The sequence below is a fragment of the Manacus candei genome, unplaced genomic scaffold (genome assembly GCF_025592945.1).
Source record: "Manacus candei isolate 608988 ecotype Guabito, Panama unplaced genomic scaffold, ASM2559294v1 h1tg000242l, whole genome shotgun sequence".
Lineage (NCBI taxonomy): Eukaryota > Metazoa > Chordata > Aves > Passeriformes > Pipridae > Manacus > Manacus candei.
In genome coordinates, this window is record NW_026138290.1 from 8,817 (window position 1) to 26,636 (window position 17,820).

General features: G+C 54.1%; 1 long non-coding RNA gene across 1 annotated transcript; it reads right to left on the reverse strand.

The window, feature by feature from the left end:
* Positions 1-433: 433 nt before the first annotated feature.
* On the reverse strand, positions 434-17,522 carry LOC127464603 (uncharacterized). Its single transcript, XR_007901468.1, has 10 exons — positions 17,352-17,522; positions 16,978-17,094; positions 14,599-14,905; positions 13,974-14,098; positions 13,526-13,655; positions 9,611-10,370; positions 6,338-6,467; positions 4,313-4,378; positions 1,304-1,379; positions 434-861 (listed from the first exon to the last, which is right to left on the reverse strand). It is a non-coding gene; the product is annotated as an uncharacterized LOC127464603 (long non-coding RNA).
* Positions 17,523-17,820: the final 298 nt, after the last annotated feature.

Here is a 17,820-nt window from a genome sequence, read left to right on the forward strand (position 1 = left end):
GGCTCTTGGCACCTCATTTTTAAAGAATTGGGGGGCAGCAGCCCGGGAATGCCCCTCAAAAACAGGGGCCTGGGCAGCTGGAGATTAGAGGAGGGGAGGTGTGAGGGGAGACACGGAGAGAGAACAGGAACAGGGGTTGTTTGGGAACAGGCTGTGTGTCCAGCAGGGATGGGAACTGGAAACACAGGAGGCTGGAGGGAGGCAGGGGGTGAGCACGGGCCTGCCTTGGATGGATCCTTTTTCCCTTTGCTCAGGGGCCTCAACTCCACCCTGTCTGAGAGCAGCAGGGAACTGCTGCAGGGGAAGAGTTCCTTTAGGCACAAGCCAGTGATGCAGCCACTGGAGCAGGGGAGAGGAACTGACACCAAAATGACACAGTCACCACTGAAAGGGACTTTATTGAGCTGCAACACAAACACACTGACAACAGGCCAGGGCAAGGGGTGCCCCCAGGACCACCAGCACAGCAGCTGGGCTTGCAGGAGCACCATCTTCTCAAGGGATGGAGCCAGGGCTGACAGTTGGGATCTATCCTAAAGATGCACTCAGACATCAGGGCCAAGCCCTGCCCAGTCACTGCAGACAGTTCAGCCCCAGCAGCAGTGGCATTTTCTGCCTCTCCCTCCACTATTATTTGGGAGCCAACAGCTCAAGGCTGCGGAATTTCAGCTTCATAAATGGTTTACAAAGTTGTACTTCCTGAGAACTGGTGCATTTTTGAGTATTCCTGACTCTTCCAGGGCTGCACTTGCCAGGATCCTTTGGGCCTGGTGTTTTGCTGACAGACAGGGCACTCCAGAAAACAACTCCTCCCCAGTCATGGAATAACAGGAACAGCCCAAACACAGTCCAGCACACGGGCTACAGATTTAGGGGATACAAAAGGCAATGAGCAAGGCAGAACTGTGGCTCAGCAGAAATGCCCCCCCCGGCCCCCTCCCGCTCCCCCCCAGCCCACCCGGCAGCCCCGGGGCAGCCGATCCCGCAGGCTCCGGCCCCGGGACAATTCCTGCGGGTGCCTCCACCCCAGGGGAGGCTGCGGGGCGGCTCCAAGGGGGTCCCGCTGGCCAGGCTGTGCCCAACAAAGCCGGCTTTAGGCCAGGCCTGGCACTGTGGGGCCGTGGGCACGGGCAGGTTCCGTGAGCTCCCCGTTGGCCACCCCTGGAGCGCTGGGCAGGCGCCCCGGCGGGGCCAAGGGTGGAGGGCACGGAACAGCTGCACACACCTTGGCTGCCTTGGCCCAGCACACACCCACTGCACCTGCAGCCTTTAGCCAGGGCCCCTGAGCACACCCAGCCCTTACCCTGCTCCTCAGGGCCAGCAGCCCCGGGGCTCCATTCTCAGGGAACTTCTCATCCTTTCCTTCGGTCCTTTGATCCCTGGGCAGGGCAGAGACACGGGAGAAACAACTTCTTAGAATTGATCCCAGAGACAACAACTGCATATTTTTCATAAAATCAGTATAATTACTGATTTAACCAGGGGATGGATTAAAGTGTTCACAAACTTTGTAGCAGATGGTGAGAATCCTGTAAATATGTCCCACCAGTGGTGAGCAGGGACTTGTTCTACCTGATGCCCAAAGGTCACTAATTGACCCCTATAGTTACTGTTTGCACTTGGTGATCAAGTCTTATTATTGCCCTGCAAATTTGAAATTTGTGTTTACATCCAAAGAAACCCCTGGTTTACTTACACTGAAGTGGGTTATTTTTCCAGCACGATATCAGTTGGTGCACTGCAGCAATTCAGGAGACAAAATCCAGTGAATTTTTGCAGTCCAGGATGTGAATACAGCCCTCCAGAGCAGTTCACTGGTACTCATTAAGTCCTTCTGTGCCTCATTTCTTTGTAGTACAATATACACACCATGTCATGTGCACTCAGCCCAGTTCCTAAGTTACTGGTGTTCCCCTGTGCACAACAATTACATCTTGGGGAACCATTAGAGAGCTGCCCAAACTCCCCATCACATTCTGGAATGAAAGGGGGGGTAAATACAGTGGGCATCCCTTGTGCTCCTAAATTCAGCACTCGGGATACACCTGGCCCAGCTCTTTGCCATTGGTTACCAAACAATTCCATGTCTCCACTGCCTACAAATCCAATACCAGCTCCTGTTCCTCCCAGCCCCGTGTCCCCCCAGCCTCGCTGCCTGGGCCAAGATGGGAGCACTGGAATCAGAGTGGGGAAAGGAATTCTGTTATCCTGATGATGTTGGGCTGCAGGACACAGGCAGCAGGTACCCAACAGTTGGACCAATATTCTCCTCGGGAGGATGATGCCCAACTGTGCCATCCCCTGCCCAAGCTGATCCCTTTGCTCTTTTGGCAGCACTGACCCAGAACAGCCCAGCAGGCAGAGCCCAGGGCACGGCCCTGCTGCTGTGACACTGTGGCTGGGACTGGCACCGCTCACCCAGGGGGACAACGATGCCAGGGAGACCCCCCGGAGCCAGCACCATAAGGGAAACTCCAGTCCTGCATGGCCACAGTGCTCCCAGCCCCTGGAATCACATCCATCCAATCCCACCGAGGGCACCAACAGCCGCCCCCACAATGAGCCCGACAGCCCCCGGCCCTGCCAGAGAGTGCCCCGGGCACAAAGGGAGACTGACCCCTGGGCAAGGGCCACTTGCTTCCCGGGTCACCTTGGCCTGGGGGCCTGTTTGGGAGCTGCTTTTCCATCTCCATCCAAATCAAACCAAGTCACCCCACCCAGGCACCTTTTCCAGGGCACTGCCCGGGCCAGCAGCATCGCCCAGAGGGACCACAAGGGCTCTGAGGATGGCCAGGATCCACAGTTTCTGTAAGATATCAAGCTACAACATGGCAATATCATTCCCTCCACTAACATTTATTCACACAAACATATTCCCATTTTCCTTGTCTGCATTTAATCACTAATCCCGTGATGGTGTCACTTGGGAGCCAAGTAGCCAAACCACTGCCAACTGACCCCAAATCCCTACAAACCTGACACTGCCCTAGTTCTTCCTGTTTCATTCCCACAGGTACAGTGTCTCACTCAGCACATGGACTACTTTTGCCTCCCCCCTTCGTGACTTCAAACTCCCTCTGGCACGGGTTATAAGCTCCTGCTTTCCCAAAGTGCTTCCCACTGACAGATGGGGCTGACCCAGCAGTGAGCCATGCATGCTCCCCCTCTGCTCCCAGCACTTGCTCTGGGGCTTCTCCCCATTTCCCAGTGATCTGTGCTCACTGTCCAGGGGATCTACACTTGTTGCTTCAACCACAGGGCCGGTGGCAACTCCCTCCCGAGGCCTCGCTCCTGCCCCGGCCCCTGCTCTGGCTCTGGCTTGGATCCACCATCTCCATTCCATGGTGCTGCCTTCCTGAGCAGGGCCTGGCCTGTGCACCCTGGAGGAGCTTTGTACCCACGGCCTTCTGGGCATTTCAGGCCCTCTTATCATTTGTTGAGTTGCCACTAAAGCCCAAGAACATACTCAGAGCCACTTCTCCAACGGGGGCTACCTTGGGCTGGCTTCCAGTAACTTCCTATTCCCAAATCCTAAGGGCACTGTAACAGTTCATTAGGATACATGCCCAGAATAAAGACAAGTGCCACAAACATTCAAACACACAAAATACCTTTATTGCAGTGAGAATAATAATAATAATAATAATAATAATAAACTTAGCAAAGTGAATCAAAAGTTAATAAAGGATACGAGTGAACTGCCTTATTGTGTGGCATTAAAACAAATACTAAGAACAGCATTCAATACAGTATAATACTAACTAGTAAAAAGGGAGTTAAAGGGATACCAAAAAGGATCTTAACACAATATTATGGATAACTATTAACACGATATTTGGTTAGTAAAAGGGGAAATTAAAGGGGAAATATTATGAACACTAAATAAAGGAACACTGAAGGATATTTAAAGCCTTCTTTCTCTGTTGCCTCCTCTCACTAACCCGTGCCCACCCCCCAGCCAGGCAGGGCTGTCAGGATGTGCAGCAGCTGGTCGGTGCCCATCCCTTGGCGGGCGTCCCCGCGGAGCAGCACAGGCTCGGTGGCAGGATGAGGATCGCTCAGCTCAGCAGTCCTGACAGCCCATTTGATCAGCTCCACCTTACACCACGTGGGGCCAGGACGCAGTGTAAGGGGAGGCCTGAATGGCAGCCAAACCCCGCCTGAGCATTGCCTGATGGCAACAGTCTGGGCCTGCCCTACTTGGAGGGCAAGGGGCCAGCGACCCCTGCCCACATCATCTTCCTCTCACCATCATCCTTCTCACCCCTGGCTATGACCTCTAACATTGTGTTTCAAGGGTAGATGTACCTACCTTGCAAGATGGAGCAGAACCAAGGAAGAACTCAGCTCTGGTAACAGGGGATATCAGGCTGACTTGCTGAAAAGCACAATGGACCTTACAATTAGCTCGTGCCATGAAGTCAAATTGTACCACACTCTAGCTGGTTTCACATCCTAATATGATTTCTTTCTCACACCTCTATGCTCCATTGATCATCTAATTCAAAAGTACCCCCCTTACACTACCCTACTTCTGCCAGAGGCTCCAATTGGCATCATTATCACTGGCAGGAACCTTCAGTCCCCCCTCTCCAGCTCATATTGGCCACAGGTCCAGAGCCTGTTGAATTGCTCCCTGAGCTGGTTCCAACCCTCCCTGCTGCTCATTTCCCACTCAAACTCACACTTCTGTCCTGACACTTTATGGCCCAGGCCAAGGATTGGTCCCAAAGGAGGACCCTGTTGTCACCAAAAGCCAAACCAACCAATAAACTGCTGGGCTGCCACCTTGCTCTGGGGGTGACAGAGCCTGAAGTCTCCTGCCTAGTCCTGGGCAATACTTCCTGGGGAGCACAGCACCACTGAGTTCCTAAAAATATCACAGGTTGGGCAGGTGCTTGGATTTTGTCTGGATTAACCCCCCCCTTCCTTTCCAGGTGCTGCCCTACTCATTGTAATGGTGCTTGTACTCCCTGAGCCATTCCCTCCCCCATCCAACCATCCCTTGTGCCCTCTCCGACAAGGACAGTGGGTCCAGGTGTTCTGCCACGCTCCCAGGGCACAGGGGGGGACTGTGGAGCCACCCTCGAGGGGGGAAATGTGCCCTGCCTGCCCTGCCCAGGGAATGGGAACTGCCCCAGTGCTCCCCAGCACAAGGCACCCTTGGAAATATCCACTGCAATGGGACACTCAGGGACAGCAACAAGCACTGCACGAGGCTGCTCTGGCACAGGACCAATTTTAGCCTCAGCTTTTCTCTGGACCACTTCACTTTGTTTGCCACCTCATCCTGCAGTCAGAACTTGCTGTCCTTGCAACCTTTCAGGGTGACCATAAATGACAGAGGCCTCTGCTCCAGCACCCACAAGGGCCTGATCCATCTGACAGGATCCATTTTTCCAGGGAATTCAAAGCTCCACCTGAGGACCAGGGTCTTTTCTCACCCATCCCTGTGCTGCAGCTTGGCCTCCATCTCCCTGTGCTTTCAGTTCCCTGCATGGTTGAACACTGGCAGCCCTGGCCCTGGGCGGAGCTCGGCATCCTGATCCCATCCCTCCTGGCCCCTGGAACCGCTGACTCAGCAATGGGGGGCCCTCCATTGCCAAGGGCACGGGCCCGGCGGGGCTCACGGGGGGAGCAGGAGGGCGAAGGCTCCAGCCCTGCTGCTACAACCTTCCACCACTACAGCCAACAGAGGAGCCTCTCCAGCCCTGCCTCCCAAGGCATCCTCAACAAACCCAGCCCAGCTCCACAGGACAAACTGCTCCCTGTCTGCCCAGGCCAGTCTAATCCCAGAGGCTCCCAGGTCATGCAGGACAACGGCCCAGGGGATCAGAGACTCCAGCCCATCTCTTCCTAGCACAGGTTTGGGTGAGTTTGGCAAAGAGGGAAACTGAAGAATTACCCAATGTTTTCCCAGCCACAAGAAGGCCTCATTTCTAAAGGCAGGGGGATCTTGCCTGTGTCCCAGACTGGTCCGGGGATCTGAGGCCCTTCCCGAGAAAATCTCGGTGCCGGCGTGAAGGGCCAGAGATCCCTTGGAGCCACGGGAGAGCAGGCACAGAGTCCCTCCTGGGGGGCCAATTTTCCTGCCTGTAATCAGCTCTTCAAAGAAGCCTCTAAGACTCATCTGGTGAGGTTTAGAAGCCAGGCATTCCTTGCTTACAACACGCTGCCATGATCCCAGCCCAACAGGAGTCCTGGCAATCAGCTCCCAAAGGGCACACCCACCCTTAGAAGGTTTCCAAGGGGATTCACTGAGGGCCTTCCCAGGCCTGCTCTGTCTGGAGCCCCCAAAGTCCTCAGTGCCTGCCTGAGGAACCTCAACACAACTCACCTGCTTACACAGCAACTTGGTGCTGCTTGCCTGCTGCCTCACTTCCCTTCTTCCTTCTTTCTTCACCTCCCTTGCTTGGTCCCTTTACATCCCTGGGCTCAGTTCTGTGCACTTTCCAGGCTCCATCCCACTGCAAAAAGGATTAGCCCTTGTTACATCTCAACATGCACATATCATTCCCCATTTTTTCCTGACACTTGTCCTTTAAGCCAGTGTCCCATTACTTAAAGCACAGTTTGACTTCCCAGTGACAACAACAGCTACAGCCCTGAATCCTAACACAGGCTGAGACACAAACACGGATGGGAATTCTTAAGGATCCACTTTGTCCTGCTCACCAACCAAAAGGAGCTTTCTGAACTCAAGAATAACAGACCCCAGGTCCTTTTTCTGCAACTTTACCTGCTATAAATGTGACCCACCAGACCTGCAAAGGCCCTTCCCACTTCACCTGCAGGGCTGGCAGTGCCACCACTGGACACGGCCCCAGTGGCTGGGCAGGAACGGAGGGGCTGGGGCGTCCAATCCATCGGCCCAGGCAGCACCAGGAGTTCCTGCAGTTCCTGAGGGGAGAGCCTCAAGCCAACAAAGGGTTAGGGAGAGCATTTGAAACTTCAATATGTACATCTCCTGGGAGATGGGGAGGTGGACAAGGCCCACTGAGGCAACAAGGACACACTCAAGGCTGTCTATTCAAAGGATCTACCAGCACTCAAAAGCTATCACTGTCCTTCTGTCAGGGGGAACTCAGCAAACTCTCTTTGCCAAGAGCCTCCAGGAGCATTTCCAGCTTTTGGGGCTCTTTTTTAACTGTTCTTCACATCACTGCAGCTGGAACTATCACCTGCCCTACAGGGGGAACAGCCCACAAAGTTCACTTGTTCACAAAGTTCACTTGCATTAACACAAAGGGATGCCATTAACACAAAGTCCCTTCTCAGGGGGTCACTGCCTTTCTTTGCCCTCCCCACCAAAGATGCTTCCAACAGTTCTGAGAGGTCTGGCAGACCCAGAGCTCTCCTCAGGGAATGCTTCAGCTGCTTAAAGGCTGCCCTTGCACCATCTAGCCAAGGCAGCAAATGCTTTCAGGTTGTTCTGAAAAGTTGCCATAACAGTCTTACCACACATCCCGAGGGAGCAATCCAGAGGCCAGCCCATCCCACCATTCCCAGCAAGGCAGTTCATGGGCTGTCTGGGGCTCAGGGAGGAGTCACGGGGCTTCTCTTCTTCCTGCCCGCTTTCCAGATTTTCTCCTGCAAAAGCAAAGCTTTCTTGGCTTACCTTGCTCAAGGAGATGCAGCAAAGGCCATCTTTTCAATCCAATACTGGAAAGTACTCAAGGCTGTCATTTCAGGGGGTTCTCTCAGGTCCTGCACTAATCAATCATCTTGGCCATTGCTTTTCTTGGCAGGTTCTTGCATTCACATTCTAAAAGCAAACCATGAACAGCAAATTTGGCTGTTACTGTAACCAGTCCAATCTGGCACTCTGATTTTAAAGGATACTGGGTTGGCCTTACCCATAGAGATCCCACATCAGGGGTAATACCTACAGGTTCTGCCCTCTTCCACTCTCCTGCAGCTCCACTGGCCCACACCACAGGAACAACTGCAGCTGCCACTTCAGTGGGGGCCTTGCTGCTGACAGGAGTTATTCCCTGCACAACAAGAGCTGCTGCTTGGACACATTTAGTTTCAGCAATTACAGTGTCAATAGCTCCTGTTTTCCATTTCATTTCTGCCTCAACTTTTCCAGTCCATCTCTTCCTAGCAGAGGTTTGGGTGAGTTTGGCAAAGAGACAAACTCAGGAATTTCCCAATGTTTTCCCAGTTTGACCCCTGTCACACCAATCACCTTAACACTGCCAGTCCTTAATTCTCCCTCTCTTGGGTTAAGGACTGAGCAAGTTGGACCTGTGTCTGAGCAGGACATGTGCAAACCAAATGCTGGGGACTGGAACACACACCTGGCACTCCTGCAGCTCTCACAGTCACATTCCAGAGCAAACAGCCAATTGCACCCTCACTGCTCATTTCTTAATCCCAATCCCACACTTGTTTGGCACTTGGAGCACCACTTTTCGAACCCAATTACAGCCCATTAGAGAGCTCCCTGTCTAGCAGGGACAGGGACCCCTGGGATACTCTCAGCAATGCCTGAATCCATGGCAGGGACCTTGCTTTGAGCTCCCCAGGGCCGGGCACCCCGAGGATCTCCCCGAATAATCCTTTCGGTGCGCGCTGGAGTCCTCGGGGTGCCCCAACCCGGGGGGCACCAACAGCACTGTCCCTCCAGGGGCCAATTTGGTCCTAAACTGCAGGGGGATCTTGCCTGTGTCCCAGACTGGTCCGGGGATCTGAGGCCCTTCCCGAGAAAATCTCGGTGCCGGCGTGAAGGGCCAGAGATCCCTTGGAGCCATGGGAGAGCAGGCACAGAGTCCCTCCTGGGGGGCAATTCTGCTGCCTGAAATCAGCTCTTCAAAGGAGCCTCTAAGACTCAATTGGTGAGTTTTGGAAACCAGGCATTCCTTGCTTACAACACCCTGCCATGATCCCAGCCCCACGGGGGTCCTGGCAATACGCTCCCAAAGGGCACACGGAGGGGTCTCCACTGCAGCTGATGGGAGGGGTCAGCATTACAGGAGGGCTCATTTTCCTTCCCTGCATTCCTGTTCCACATTGAGGACATTTCCCAACACTTATCACCATACACACCCACCCTTAGAAGGTTTCCAAGGGGCTTCACCGAGGGCCTTCCCAGGTCTGCTCTGTCTGGAGCCCTCCAAGTCCTCAGTGCCTGCCTGAGGAACCTCAACACAACTCACCTGCTTACACAGCAACTTGGTGCTGCTTGCCTGCTGCCTCACTTCCCTTCTTCCTTCTTTCTTCACCTCCCTTGCTTAGTCCCTTTACATTCCTTGGCTCGCCTTTGTGGAGTTTCCAGGCTCCAGCCCACTGCAAAAAGGATTAGCTCTTGTTACATCTCAACACTCAGAGAGCATTCCACCTTTTTACCTGACACTTGTCCATTAGGCCAGGGTCTCATTATTTAAAGCATAGTTTGACTCCTCAGTGACAACAACTGACAGCCCTGAATCCTAACACAGGCTGAGACACAAACACGGATGGGAACTCTTAAGGATCCACTTTGTCCTGCTCACCAACCAAAAGGAGCTTTCTGAACTCAAGAATAACAGACCCCAGGTCCTTTTTCTCCAACTTTACCTGCTATAAATGTGACCCACCAGACCTGCAAAGGCCCTTCCCACTTCACCTGCAGGGCTGGCAGTGCCACCACTGGACACGGCCCCAGTGGCTGGGCAGGAACGGAGGGGCTGGGGCGTCCAATCCATCGGCCCAGGCGGCACCAGGAGTTCCTGCAGTTCCTGAGGGGAGAGCCTCAAGCCAGCAAAGGGTTAGGGAGAGCATTTGAAACTTCAATATGTACATCTCCTGGGAGATGGGGAGGTGGACAAGGCCCACTGGGGCAACAAGGACACACTCAAGGCTACCTACTCAAAGGATCTACCGGCACTCAAAAGCTATCACTGTCCTCCTGTCAGGGGGAACTCACAGGAAACTCTCTTTGCCAAGAGTCTCCAGGAGGATTTCCAGCTTTCGTGGCTCTTTTTTAAGTATACCTCCCATCCCTGTAGCTGGGACTATCACCTGCCCTACAGGGGGAACAGCCCACAAAGTTCACTTGCAGGGATGCCATTAACTCAAAGTCCCTTCTCAGGGGGGTCACTGCACACCTTGGCCTTTGTTTGCCCTCCCCACCAAAGATGCTTCCAACAGTTCTGAGAGGTCTGGCAGACCCAGAGCTCTCCTCAGGGAATGCTTCAGCTGCTTAAAGGCTGCCCTTGCACCATCTATTCAAAAAGTCGCCATAACAGTCTTACCACACATCCAGAAGGAGCAATGCAGAGTCCAGCCCATCCCACCATTCCCAGCAAGGCAGTTCATGGGCTGTCTGGGGCTCAGGGAGGAGTCACGGGGCTTCTCTTCTTCCTGCCCGCTTTCCAGATTTTCTCCTGCAAAAGCAAAGCTTTCTTGGCTTTCCTTGATCAAGGAGATGCAGCAAAGGCCATCTTTTCAATCCAATACTGGAAACTGCTCCAGGTTGTCACTTACAGGGGTTCTCTCAGGTCCTGCACTAATCAATCATCTTGTCCACTGGTTTTCTTGGCAGGTTCTGGCATTCACGTCCTACAAGCAAACCAGGAGGAGCAAATTCAGCTGTTCCTGCAACCAATCCAGTCTGGCACTCTGATTTTAAAGGATACTGGGTTGGACTTACCAGGAGAGATCCCACATCAGGGGTAACACCTACAGGTTCTGCCCTCTTCCACTCTCCTGCAGCTCCACTGGCCCACACCACAGGAACAACTGCAGCTGCCACTTCAGGCTGGGCCTTGCTGCTGACAGGAGTTATTCCCTGCACAACAAGAGCTGCTGCTTGGACACATTTAGTTTCAGCAATTACAGTTTCAATAGCCCCTGTTTTCAATTGCATTTCTGCCTCAAGTTTTCCAGTCCATCAATTCCTAGCAGAGGTTTGGGTGAGTTTGACAAAGAGACAAACTGAGGAACCACTCAGTGTTTTTCCAGTTTGACCCCTGTCACACCAATCACCTTAACACTGCGAGTCCTTCATTCTCCCTCTCTTGGGTTAAGGACTGAGGAAGTTGGACCTGTGTCTGACCAGGACATGTGCAAACCAAATGCTGGGGACTGGAACACACACCTGGCACTCCTGGAGTTCTTGTAATTGTATTCAAGAGAAAATAGCCAATTGTACCATCACTGCTCATTTCTTCTGTGCCACAGCAACATCATTCCAGGCCTCTCCCTGCCAACCCTCCGCTTCTCCCAACAGCTCCAGGGGCACCAGAACCTGCCCTGAAGGCACAAAAGGCTCCTTTTGGGAGCACCACGACCCAGCTGTTCTGTAGCACTGGAATTCCATCTCCTGGACAAGCTGGGAGAAGCAGGGAAGACAACCAGGACCTTACAGGTGAATTGGGGGCACCTCTTCATCCAACAGCAGCTCCAGGAAAGGTACTGAGTCAACACCTCACCAAAGACACGGGAGAAGAAGTGCCAACACCTTGACAATCACTTCACTTTTCAACTGATAAAGCAACACTGAAGAAAAGCTTATCAGACATTGGGAAGAGTCCATCCCACTTTAACCAGTGTGTGGGACTCGTTCCCAGCCTCCTGAGGTTCATTTCCCACCTCACTGGGGGCTGCAGTACAGCTGGTTCTACACACACACACAGGGAGCTGCTGCTCCTGCATTCCAGTCTCCTGGCTCCCCTTGCAACTGCTCCAGCTGTTTGCCCAGCTCTCCAGTGCCCCTTCCTTTGCCCACTGCACTTGTTCACAGCCCCAGGGCTCCCAGGGCCCCCCTGGGCTCTCCCCTGCCCTGACACTCAGGGCCCTTTCCCAGCCTGACTCCATCCAGCACTGACCCAGCTGCTGCACCTGCAATTCTCCTGCTCCTGCCCTCCCTCTGCCTGCAAAACACCCCTGCCAGCTCCTGCACCCCACCTCTTACCTCCCAGACAACAGGAGCTGCATCCTCCTGGATCCTCCAGCTGGATGCTGCTGGCTCTGGGCAGCTCCCACCCTTCAGCAGGGGATGCCAAAGGCAGCTCTGGGGACTGTCCCGAGGGCAGGGACACCCACTGTGGGTCACACCAACACTCAGCCATCTCAGGCCTGGGCTCTTCTGCCTGCAGGGCAACAAACAGCCAAGCAGGGACACTGGGACACTCCAAGGAAACAGGGACAACACACTCAGCAGCCTGGCACACCACAGCCCCCAAACCTGCCCAGGCTCCAGCTGCTGCACAGACCTGTGGCCACACAGGACCCAAACCCACCCCAGCACAGACAACCCTGGGGAGGTCAAGCTGCTCATTCCCAACCACAGCCAAACATCCAGTGCCACTGTCTGCCAGCCCCAGCAATCAATCATCTTTCCCATTTCCTTTCTCCACAGGTCCTTGCATTCACATTCTATTATAAAACCATCATCAGCAAATTTAGCTGTTACTAGAACCAATCCAGCTTGGCTTCCTAATTTTAAAGGATACTGGGTTTGCCTTACCAGGAGAGACTCTGGCTTAGGGGTAATTCTTACAGGTTCTGTCCTTGTCCATTTTCTTGGAATTCCACTGGCCCACACCACAGGAACAACTGCAGCTTCCACTTCAGTGGGGACCTTGCTGCTGACAGGAGCTATTATCCCTCTGTAAACACCAAACTGCTTCAATACAAACAATCCAGTGGACACTACAACTCCTTGGCACTTTCAGTGTAACCAGTGCAAGTCAGTTGCTAAGTTACACAAGGTTTTCTTCCAAAGGTGTAATTAATTAAGATATCAAAAAACCAACAACTGTGACAGAAGAGATCCCCCCACGGTTCTGCTTTTAGGGAAAAAAACCCCAAACCCCCATCCCCAGTGCTGCAATAGCTCAGGCTCCCAAAAAGGCCCAGGGGCTGGGCTGGGGTTTTGGCTGCCCTGGAGCACAGGCAGGAACACGATGTCACCACCCCACGGGCACAGCTGAGAACCCAAAGAGCAGCCACACCAGCAGCTCCTGCCAGCCCTGCTGGGCTGGGCCTTGGGGAGGAAGGGCACTGGCCTTTCTTCCTGCCTAGGAGCAAAGAGCCTCCTTGCTGAGCACTTCTCCTGCCAAGGGCATCAGCTCAGATGGGAAGTTCATCAAGCGCAACTTCCAGGAACGAGAAACATTCCTGTTCCCTGGTCAATCTCTTTCCAACTGAACTCAGAAGTACACACAAAACTTCAGGTGTTACCTAAAATTGCTTATAAGACCCTCTGAGCCTCAAGTGGTGAGCTTTAGAAGCCAGGTAATCTTTTATTGCTATGTTCTTGAATCATTCCAGCCCACCGGGTGCCCTGGCAATCCACTCCCAAAGGGCACACACAGGTGTCTCACTGCAGCTGATGGGAGGGGTCAGCATTACAGGAGGGCTCATTTCCTTCCCTGCATTCCTGTTCCACATTCAGGACATTTCCCAACACTTATCACCATACACACCCACCCTTAGAAGGTTTCCAAGGGGCTTCACCGAGGGCCTTCCCAGGTCTGCTCTGTCTGGAGCCCTCCAAGTCCTCAGTGCCTGCCTGAGGAACCTCAACACAACTCACCTGCTTACACAGCAACTTGGTGCTGCTTGCCTGCTGCCTCACTTCCCTTCTTCCTTCTTTCTTCACCTCCCTTGCTTGGTCCCTTTACATCCCTGGGCTCAGCTCTGTGCACTTTCCAGGCTCCATCCCACTGCAAAAAGGATTAGCCCTTGTTACATCTCAACACTCAGAGAGCATTTCCCCTTTTTGTTAACACTCAGCCATCAGGCCAGGGTCTCCTTACTTAAAGCAGAGTTTGACTCCTCAGTGACAACAACTGACAGCCCTGAATCCTAACACAGGCTGAGACACAAACACGGATGGGAACTCTTAAGGATCCACTTTGTCCTGCTCACCAACCAAAAGGAGCTTTCTGAACTCAAGAATAACAAACCTCAGGTCCTTTTTCTGCATCTTCAGATCCTGTAAATGTGACCCACCAGACCTGCAAAGGCCCTTCCCACTTCACCTGCAGGGCTGGCAGTGCCACCACTGGACACGGCCCCAGTGGCTGGGCAGGAACGGAGGGGCTGGGGCGTCCAATCCATCGGCCCAGGCGGCACCAGGAGTTCCTGCAGTTCCTGAGGGGAGAGCCTCAAGCCAGCAAAGGGTTAGGGAGAGCATTTGAAACTTCAATATGTACATCTCCTGGGAGATGGGGAGTTGGACAAGGCCTACTGGGGCAACAAGGACACACTCAAGGCTACCTATTCAAAGGATCTACCAGCACTCAAAAGCTATCACTGCCCTTCTGTCAGGGGGAACTCAGCAAACTCTCTTTGCCAAGAGCCTCCAGGAGCATTTCCAGCTTTTGGGGCTCTTTTTTAACTGTTCTTCACATCACTGCAGCTGGGACTATCACCTGCCCTACAGGGGGAACAGCCCACAAAGTTCACTTGCAGGGATGCCATTAACTCAAAGTCCCTTCTCAGGGGGTCACTGCACACCTTGGCCTTTGTTTGCCCTCCCCACCAAAGATGCTTCCAACAGTTCTGAGAGGTCTGGCAGACCCAGAGCTCTCCTCAGGGAATGCTTCAGCTGCTTAAAGGCTGCCCTTGCACCATCTATTCAAAAAGTTGCCATAACAGCCTTACCACACATCCAGAAGGAGCAATGCAGAGTCCAGCCCATCCCACCATTCCCAGCAAGGCAGTTCATGGGCTGTCTGGGGCTCAGGGAGGAGTCACGGGGCTTCTCTTCTTCCTGCCCGATTTCCAGATTATCTCCTTCCAAAGCAAAGGTTTCTTGGCTTTCCTTGATCAAGGAGATGCAGCAAAGGTCATCTTCTCAATCCAATACTGGAAACTACTCCAGGTTGTCATTCAAGGTGCTTCTCTCAGGTCCTGCCCTAATCAATCCCCTTGGCCATTGCTTTTCTTGGCAGGTTCTTGCATTCACGTCCTACAAGCAAACCAGGAGGAGCCAATTTAGCTGTTCCTGCAACCAATCCAGTCTGGCACTCTGATTTTAAAGGATACTGGGTTGGCCTTACCCATAGAGATCCCACATCAGGGATAATACCTACAGGTTCTGCCCTCTTCCACTCTCCTGCAGCTCCACTGGCCCACACCACAGGAACAACTGCAGCTGCCACTTCAGTGGGGGCCTTGCTGCTGACAGGAGTTATTCCCTGCACAACAAGAGCTGCTGCTTGGACACATTTAGTTTCAGCAATTACAGTGTCAATAGACCCAGTTTTCAATTGCATTTCTGCCTCAACTTTCCCAATCAATCTCTTCCTAGCACAGGTTTGGGTGAGTTTGGCCAACAGACCAACTGAGGAATTCCCCAATGTTTTCCCAGTTTGACCCCTGTCACACCAATCACCTTAACACTGCCAGTCCATAATTCTCATTCTGTTGTGTTCAGGACTGAGCAAGTTGGACCTGTGTCTGAGCAGGACATGTGCAAACCAAATGCTGGGGACTGGAACACACACCTGGCACTCCTGCAGCTCTCACAGTCACATTCCAGAGCAAACAGCCAATTGCACCCTCACTGCTCATTTCTTAATCCCAATCCCACACTTGTTTGGCACTTGGAGCACCACTTTTAGAACCCAATTACAGCCCATTAGAGAGCTCCCTGTCTAGCAGGGACAGGGACCCCTGGGATACTCTCAGCAATGCCTGAATCCATGGCAGGGACCTTGCTTTGAGCTCCCCAGGGCTGGGCACCCCGAGGATCTCCCCGAATAATCCTTTCGGTGCGCGCTGGAGTCCTCGGGGTGCCCCAACCCGGGGGGCACCAACAGCACTGTCCCTCCAGGGGCCAATTTGGTCCCAAAATGCAGGGGGATCTTGCCTGTGTCCCAGACTGGTCCGGGGATCTGAGGCCCTTCCCGAGAAAATCTCGGTGCCGGCGTGAAGGGCCAGAGATCCCTTGGAGCCACGGGAGAGCAGGCACAGAGTCCCTCCTGGGGGGCAATTCTGCTGCCTGAAATCAGCTCTTCAAAGGAGCCTCTAAGACTCAGCTGGTGACTTTTAGAAGCCAGGCATTCCTGCACACTCTGAGATATTTTAAGAGCTTACTGAGCGAAAAAACACAAAGCTTTTCCAGGGACATCTGACCTCCCACAGACAGCTCCGTTCCCCTTTCAGTACAAAATTAGTTTCAGGGAATCATTTAATAGGAAGTGCCCAGGAACCCAAGAATGTGCTTTCTAGAACAGAAAACATACAGAGAGAAGGAGCTTTGCACAAGTGTAACATACTCCAGAACAAACCTGACTTTAGTCTTACTCTTTATATTCAAATATTCCATAAAAAAGCTCCAGCAGGAGAACTGGCACATTACTCAAGAGTATCCTGAAAGTCCCTCTCACAAGGGCTGGCGGAAAATCGCAGTTGTACGAGTCCCTTGTGCCTGCAGATGCCTGGGGATCCTCTCCATCCACCTCGTGCTCTCCCAACAGCAGAAAGGGTGCTGAGACAGGAGGAAGGAAACCTTTAGCATAAAACTGGGGAGGAATCTAAAGCTTCCTTTCCTGGGGAACTTTGCGAAGTCTGCAACGAGAAAGGGAAAATTTGCATCTCCTTTGGTACAGGTGTCAACAGAGACTGAGACTTTTTGCCTTTTTCAGACAACTGTGCCCCTTTTGGCTCCCCGGCAGCTCCAATGGCACCAGAACCCCCTTCCTGCACACCCACGGCTGTCACACACAGGCACCCACACACTTTTGCACCAGCCCACACGTGGCCAACATCTCCTCACCCTGGACATCCCAAGGGCAGTAGTTTTGCTAGAGAGCACAACAAGCCCCCTGTCCTCACAAACTGCCTCCCTGCAAAAAAGGAATCGTTTTCCTGGACATTTCTCCCACAGTCAAGGTCTTTTCAAACTGCTGTCGTGCCACCAAACCTGCTCAGGGTCCCTCCCGGCTTCTGCCTGTCCTTGCATTTAAAGGCACGGGCACATTCTACCTTCCACCAGCAAACCCAGCTCCTCACGGGCAGTAGAAGCCCTGCTCTTACCTGGACAGACTGCCGGGCTCGGCACAGCTGTGGCTCATGGAGCAGCTTCCCAAGGCCGTTCTCTCTCCCAGCAGGAAGCACAACTCGCCTCCGCACCAGGGGAAACCACGAGCGAGGCTGCAAATGGACACAGAACGAGCAAAAAGCATTAACGCAGCATCAAAAAACCAAGTTAAAGCAGTCTTTGCCTCATAACCCTGCACGGGGAAAGGGTTTGGGATCCCAAAGCAAACCCTCAGACACCCAGAGAGCACAGGACCCACAGCCATGCCACGGCTCCCCCCGGGGGCACCCGGCAGGTAAGGGGCTTACCCGGGCCCCGCCGCCCAGCACAAGGCGCCCCTAAACGCCCCCGGCTGCCCCGGTGCACAAACCCAGCGGCCAAGGCGCTCTCCCCTCCGCAGCCCGGGCAGCAGCGGGGCCGCACCCTCAGCCCCCACACACAACCGCCCCCACCTGCCCCGCCGGCCCTTTATACCGCGGGCCGGCAGCGCTGCCCAATCAGCACTCGAGCGCCTCCGCCCAATCCCAGCCCGCCTGGCCCTGCGGCCCCGCCCCGCCCGCTCAGCCCGGCCCCGCCCCTCGACCCGCCCAGGCCCGCTCCCCAGCTCGCGCCGGCCCCGCCCCCCGACCCTCCCGGCCCGCCCCCAAGAAGGCCGCTGTCCCCGCAGGCCCCGCTCCCCTTGTCCCGGGAGAGCTCCCGGCCGGGCCGTGACCGCGGAGCTCCCACCCGCCCTTCTCCGGCCCCAGCAGCGCCCGCCGGGGCTGCGGCGGGAGCCGCGCGGAGGGAACGGGGGGCGGGGCCGCGCCGAGGGGCGGGGCCGGGCTGAGCGGGCGGGGCGG